The sequence below is a fragment of the Manacus candei genome, unplaced genomic scaffold, assembly GCF_025592945.1.
Source record: "Manacus candei isolate 608988 ecotype Guabito, Panama unplaced genomic scaffold, ASM2559294v1 h1tg000035l, whole genome shotgun sequence".
Taxonomy (NCBI): domain Eukaryota; kingdom Metazoa; phylum Chordata; class Aves; order Passeriformes; family Pipridae; genus Manacus; species Manacus candei.
The window spans coordinates 8,692,432-8,699,153 of NW_026138083.1; positions in this window are offsets into that span (position 1 = coordinate 8,692,432).

Below are 6,722 nucleotides of genomic sequence, written 5' to 3' on the forward strand. Positions count from 1 at the left end.
TATGCCACCTTCCGTCATCACATCAAAGCTGAGGAGACCCTCTCTAACCACAAAAAAAAAAAAAGACAGACATGAAGATGCAGGTAGTCCTCAGTTTAGCAAATTGCTCAATAAACTTTTACATGTTCAGATAGAGCAATGGGTGTATGCATTGTGGCAAGGCTCCTTTCCATTCTAGCCAGCAAACACCTTGATAAATCACTCTCCATCATGATATAATAGGCCTTTAGAGAATTGATCCCACCCTAAATCTTAGACACAAATTTATCTTCTTCTCCCATTTCTTCATATTTTTGTAGGATTCTGGGAAGCAACTGAAATTAGTCTACCCAATACAACATGTCCTTCCTTTATTATTTCATATGATTAATTTGTTCATTTGACCATGTCTGGGGCCTCACCTGTGAACTCTTACCAGTAACTTTCAAGCAGCCTTGGCTTGTTGAATCCTCAAAAAAATAAAAAAAAAGCCCAAGCAACCTCTTGCTGATTTAAGGATATAGAAATCTGGGACAAAATAAACCCCCCTTGCTGGGCCTCAGAGATCTGAGGGGTCAGATACAGCCAGGATTTGTTTCTGATTATTACCAATTCAGCACTATGAGTTTGGTCATGTTCAATAAGAGATTTCACGATCAGAGATTCACAAATAGTGTGATTTACTTATACTGTAGGTCTGGCTTAGCGCAATAAAAGCTTACACATTCCAGATATAACAAATAGTGTAGTTTACTGAAGCAAAAAGAGAGTAGGTCCAGGATTGCTGGTAATAAATACACTAACTGCAGTGTGTGAATATGTGTTAGGACAGAAGGTATAGTAACAAAGATCTATTAGATAGATAGATTAAAATATTCCTGAATCTGCTCCAATGCAGTTGGAGGCAAAAAGTCTCACCTAAAGGTATCCCTTCAGTGGAGGAGGTGAGACACAGTCCTTTGACTGATCCCGAGTAAGCAGAGGTGCTTTTATCCCCCTCATTTTCTTTCTTTTTTTTTCTCTTATCTTTTTCTTTGTTGTGAAACCCCCCCTTCTTTTATATAATAATTTTGGGCCTTCCCAAAAAGGTGGATCAATTCTGTGTCATAAGTAGGCTGTTGGTGACTGTGGTCATACATGTAAGGCATGTTCTCTTTTCATTTGTATTCTAAGGGGTGTGAAAGTTAATATGCAAATAGGAATTAAAGGGAGTCTTGGTTTCTTTTGGTCAGAATTTATAGTTGATATAAAAGGTAAAATAATCAATATGGTCTTCTTCCACCCACTGAGGCAGCAGTAAAGGCTGCCTGACCTTCACCAAAGCATCTTTGCGCTCATCCTGATCTCCCCAAAGGACCAGATTTACAATAAGCCTTGTTATGCAAGGTGAAGTGGGAGTGAGGCCAATGGCTGGTGTGGATGCTCCTCTATGCCTCACTGAAACATCAGGACATGAGGACTCCACCCCAGACATCATTTCAGTGTTAGCCCTTGCTCAAGCCAGGTGCAGGATCAGTGAGAGGCCCTGTTCATATTTTTCTCAAGCAGCATCATCAATTTGACACTGAATTAAACAACTCTATAGCAAGTCTGACAATTTACTACACCTCTCTTTTCCTGCTGCCCCCCAAGAAAGGAACCTGTTGGTATACACTTGGCACATAACAACAATCATTTTATGTCTGCTTAGAACATTTTTCATTGGAAAATACAATTTAATCAAAAGGGAAATCTGGCTGCAGGAAGATGTTGGTTTCAATAACATTTTGTAATTGAGAAAATAAAAATCACAGAATATTTCACACTGACCTTTTTGAGAGGCTGGACAGGGTATGGTCTTTTGAAATTATTTGTCTCTAAAATATTTGATACTGATTCAACTGCAGTCCAGCTGGCAAGAGCACATCTTCAATTTTCTTTTAACTGAATTTGTTTGATAGATCAAAACTGAAATTGTTAAAAATACTTTGTTTGTTTGGGTTTTTCTGAGGGAATTGCCAAAGCACAATATTTTTCTGTTTTGAGCTAGAAAGAACTGTTCAGATTGCAATATTACCTATCATACAGGAAGTCCGATGCACAGATCTTTTTATACTTTATCTTTTTGTAGAGAAATTCTCTATGGCCCTGTGCAGAACAGCTGTCCTAAGCCCTCTGCACTGAGTAACCTCTCCTTGGAAGCACATACTCTTTTTTTCTGCGGTGAAAGTCAGGAAAGAAAGAGCAACAGGTGAGCTTCTTGGTCAGTGGAAGATGTAAAGGGGAAATCAGGCTACTTCCAACACAAAACACGTCTTGAGGAAGCATCACTTGACACCATTCAACAACAGTGTGAGGGAAGACCCAAGAAGGCTCCTTGTGGCCAGGATTTGTCGTCCACTGCCTATGTTTCCAGAGTATGTAGTTCTGCCTTGGGAAAGGCTCCCCAGTGTGTGCAATGGCAGAGCCTCTTTACTATCATATAACTTCCACAAATTTCCACTGTCCTAAATACTTTCCAAGTTTGAAAGGGAGGACCTAGCTCTGCCAGCAGGGGCCTGAGAGTAATCTGGGTAGGAAAAAGGAGGCTCTAAGCTGAATCCTTTGGTTATGTCTTTCTCCTCTATTCTTCTCTTTCCCTGTTCTCCCTTCACAGAGGCTGCTTCCACACATTTAGAGCGAAAAACAGAAGCTCAGAGAAAAAAGACTTCAGTGCTGGCAGATGGGGCTTGTGCTGGACAGAGTTGCGACCTCATGTCAGGGAGCACATTGTGGAGCTGCTCCACAGTGGTGCTCTTAGGAAAGAAGCTGCAAGCACGAAGACACACTCCCACTGGGCAACCTATGCTGCCGAAGCCCTTGGCTCCCATCCAGTCCTTACATCAAACTTCTTTTGAAGGTTAGACCCAATGCCCTCAGCTGATCCAGCTCTGGAACAGACAGCGGCTTTTTTTCTGCCTTTGGGATCTCACCATACCCTAAACTGTAAATTTTTGCAAAGATTTGCTAAGCTCTCATGTTACTCAGGTGCTAGTACATCATCCTTAGAGCTGAACTGAAGATAGATACAGAGCCTATATCTCTAGGAACTGTACTGCAGCAGAACATTGAACTCCTCTTGGACCTACTCAGGGACTACTGGGGCAGGAGGCCTAGTCTCTTCTGACTCCTGAGTAGTTAACAGAAAGAAATCAATGCCTCCAAAGGGAAATTCAGAGTAAGAGATAAATGCTTGGAATTAATCTGAATTATATGTTGGCTGTGATTCTCTGATGGCTAGAGAGGAAGCCTTGGGAGAAAAGTCTGCAGCACCATCAAGATACTTACTCTCATTTCCTATGACCCATGTTGCCTTTCCTGAGTCCTATGCCCAGATGCATTTTCAAACTGCTTTTGATGCCTGGGTCTTCCTATTCCAGACATTTCTGCAGCTCAAAGTTGTCTTTGCAGCATTGTAGTTACCTTGAGATTAGTGGGAGCAACTGGTTAGGAACCCATTCCCAAATTCCCACACCAAAGTGCCACCGGCACTCTGAGGGAGTGCAGTGAAGTGCCATTATCACTTGTTATCTTCAAGCAATTTTCAGTTGGAACATTCAGCTTAGGAACATTCCTTGGCTGAAGACACCCTGTGGGTGCTGCTGTACTGACCCTTTATTTAGTTCTGCATCAGAACATAATAAGAGGCATGAGCATTGGTAGGGACTCAGGGCAGGGTGTGACATGTCAAAGTGGAGTATCTTCCCAGAACTGAGCTGCAGGCTGATAACTATGGCCCAGAGCATCTTTTAAGATTGCATTCTTGTTTTCTTTGGTAGGGGAGTTCTCTTAAAAAAACATTTCCTATTATTTTCATTTCACCCCAGCACAAATTAGCTTTTCTTCATTCCTCCTTGGTTTTCTTCACCTCAGACACTGTTGGCCAGCTAATTCGCCATTTGATCACTGAGCAAATTGTATTATTACAACCCTGTTGTTAGAGGCACAATGGGAATATAATTTAATTACTGCATAATATCAATCAGACGCATAAATTAAAACATTCACATTTGAAAAAAAAACATTTTCTACTTTTAGTTGTATGATCTGCCAAGCTTGGAAGTGAAAAAAACTTCTTTCTCCAGGCTGTTGTGCAGTGAGAGGTGGGCAATTCTCCCAAATCAGGTAGAGGGGCTCACAGTAGAAAGCATAGGGCTCACAGTTCCCAGGTGTGGTTACCTTTAAGAAGAATTATTTCTGGAAGAATTTTTAACAAGAGAGGCTGTGATTGAACACCATTTAAGTTCTACAGTGTCTAGCATCAAATAGTTTAATTACATGGTCTATGAAGAACCACCTCTGTGTCAACTGTGATGTAAACAATAGCTGGGCCTTTTGCTACAAGTAGAAATGCAAGCCTTCATGGCCTCTCATATGTCAAAATGCAACAAGCCTCAAGGAAGCTAAATTTTCTCATGTGCTTTTAAGCTGGAACACTTCAACAGGGAGAGAAGAAAACGTGAGAAGAGTCAGGGGTCTGTGTCTTATCAATTGATATACAAAAGTCTACTGGGCTTCTCCAGCCTAATGATCACCTCCATCATCTTGTACCGTAAGAGTCCCTCTTATAGTCCTTACTACAGTGACACAGCACTAAAGAAACACACAAACTCAAATCACTGGTGAAGAAGAATAAGGATGGAGGAAGATAAATGTTCTGTTTTGAAAGAAATTCCTTTTTGATCTCATATCATCCAGTGGATGAAAACAATGGGGAAAAAATTCATATTAGATGCAACATTTGGTTTCAACTATGAGCTGGTAATTGAGTTGTCTGTTTTGGCATGTCTTGCTGTGAAAGAGGATTTTTAAATTAAAACTGGCTTCCAACTCCTCTAGAAATTATTTTTGGTTTATTTTGATCCCAGCAAACCTGAAATGGTATTGTATATATATGCTTCCGATTATAAGTTACCTGGCAGAAGTGGCCCAAGTTTGCTAAAGTCCTGAGCCATCTGGTTTCCGTGGGAGTCCTTGGCACAAGGCTACCTGTCCACTCAGTGATGCTTGGGGCAAAGGTGGATCCTGAATGCTGAATCAGGGGTGAGACAAGTGTAATGAGATGTTTGTCGTGGCAAAACATTATGCAGAAACTCAAGAGCAGGTACTTCCGGGCTCTTTTGGCTTACAGTTTTCTCCCACTGCTTAAATTTGAGAAAAGCCAAATATGCATCTGTTAGAGTTTAGGTAAATGATGAAGATTTTTTTGTTGTTGAATTTTTTCGTCGTGGGGGACACCTCCCTCCTCTCTATGTGCAGGGTGGGGAGGGATGAGGAGGTCCCAACGGGAAGTACCATGACAGTTTAGGGAGATAAAACTTCCTGGCACTACTGGAACTCGTTTTCTGGTTCCTGGGGAGTCAACTTGGAGGGAGTCGCCAGCCACTGTGCCCCTGGAGCTCCCCCACGCTCCAGCTTCGTGGATCACATGCTGGGCAGGGGCTCTCCCGTTCACCACAGCAGCCGTGTTGGAAGGAATCCAGGAATGCCCCTTTCCCGTTTGGTGCACTGTGACTGGTGACAGCCACGCCGCCTCCTCGCTGCTCATGGCAGCCACTGCTGGACACCATCTTGGAGGCCCACCCGCCCACCGCCACTGTCGCGACCCCTGCCGCCACGCCGCACCCAATACTGCCCCTCGGCTCTGCACAGGAACTCCGTGGGGACTGTGTTGGGCAGCATAGAACCAAGAGAGTGGTTTTAGGTGACATTTTTTCTGCTATTGTTTGATGGTTTTGTTCTCCGTTTTTTTAGTAAAACTATTTATTTTCCTACTTCACTCAGATGCCTCCTAATTTCAACAAAATTCATAGTTTAGGGGGAGGGAAATAAATGAAGGAGAAGGCGGGGGTCTGTTTCATCGGAGGTCCCACTTTCTGGGATATATTGTCGGTAAACAAAGGCAGCATCTAACAGCTTTCGGTCTCACCCCTATCAGCAGTCTACCAGAAGTTACCGCATGACCTTCTGCCATGCAGTCAAAGTGGAACTGTGGCCAAACACACAGCACCCCACAAATCTTGTATACACCTCCCAACCAAAACTGGGCAGAGGCAGCAGTCTTTTCCCAGAATTCCTCACATATGATTCACCTCCATGCTATTTTGGTGGTCATGCAGACCAGGTATCTTTTTGCAAAAGTTTTTGATAACCAAACTCCAGGCAGGCACTCTTCCTTATAAGCAGTAAATCTCTCCTGAAAATCATCTTTTCTCCAGGAAGCCACCAAAACTGAGGTCCCCTGAGATTTAGGTGTTCCATCCTTGCTCAGGTTCATGTTTTTAAAAACTGGCAGTACAACGAAGAAGAAAACCTCTCTGCTCAGTCCTGGGAGGCATTATCCTGACATCCACTTTTTCCACTTTTTATGTAGCTTGGGCAGTAACCCAAAAGAAGAACATCACAAGTAGACAAAGCAGCCCATTAGAACAGGCCAGGTTCACCAGGGATTTCCAGGGAAAGATGGGGAAAAAAAACATGGTCACAGGTAAACTTAATGAAGTCTACAGAGTAACAGAGGGATATGTAAAGTCACCACACCTCCCTATACTTCTTATCAAAGTTGTTTCACATCAGACAGGTCTGCACTGATCAGGGTAGGATTTTTGAACATTCTGTCATCTTCCCTTTGCCATTTTATTACGTAGCAGGCAGGGAGGAAGCAGATTACCTCTAAGGAATTACAAAAGCTAATTTATTGACAGCTCTTACAAAGTCTTCTTAAG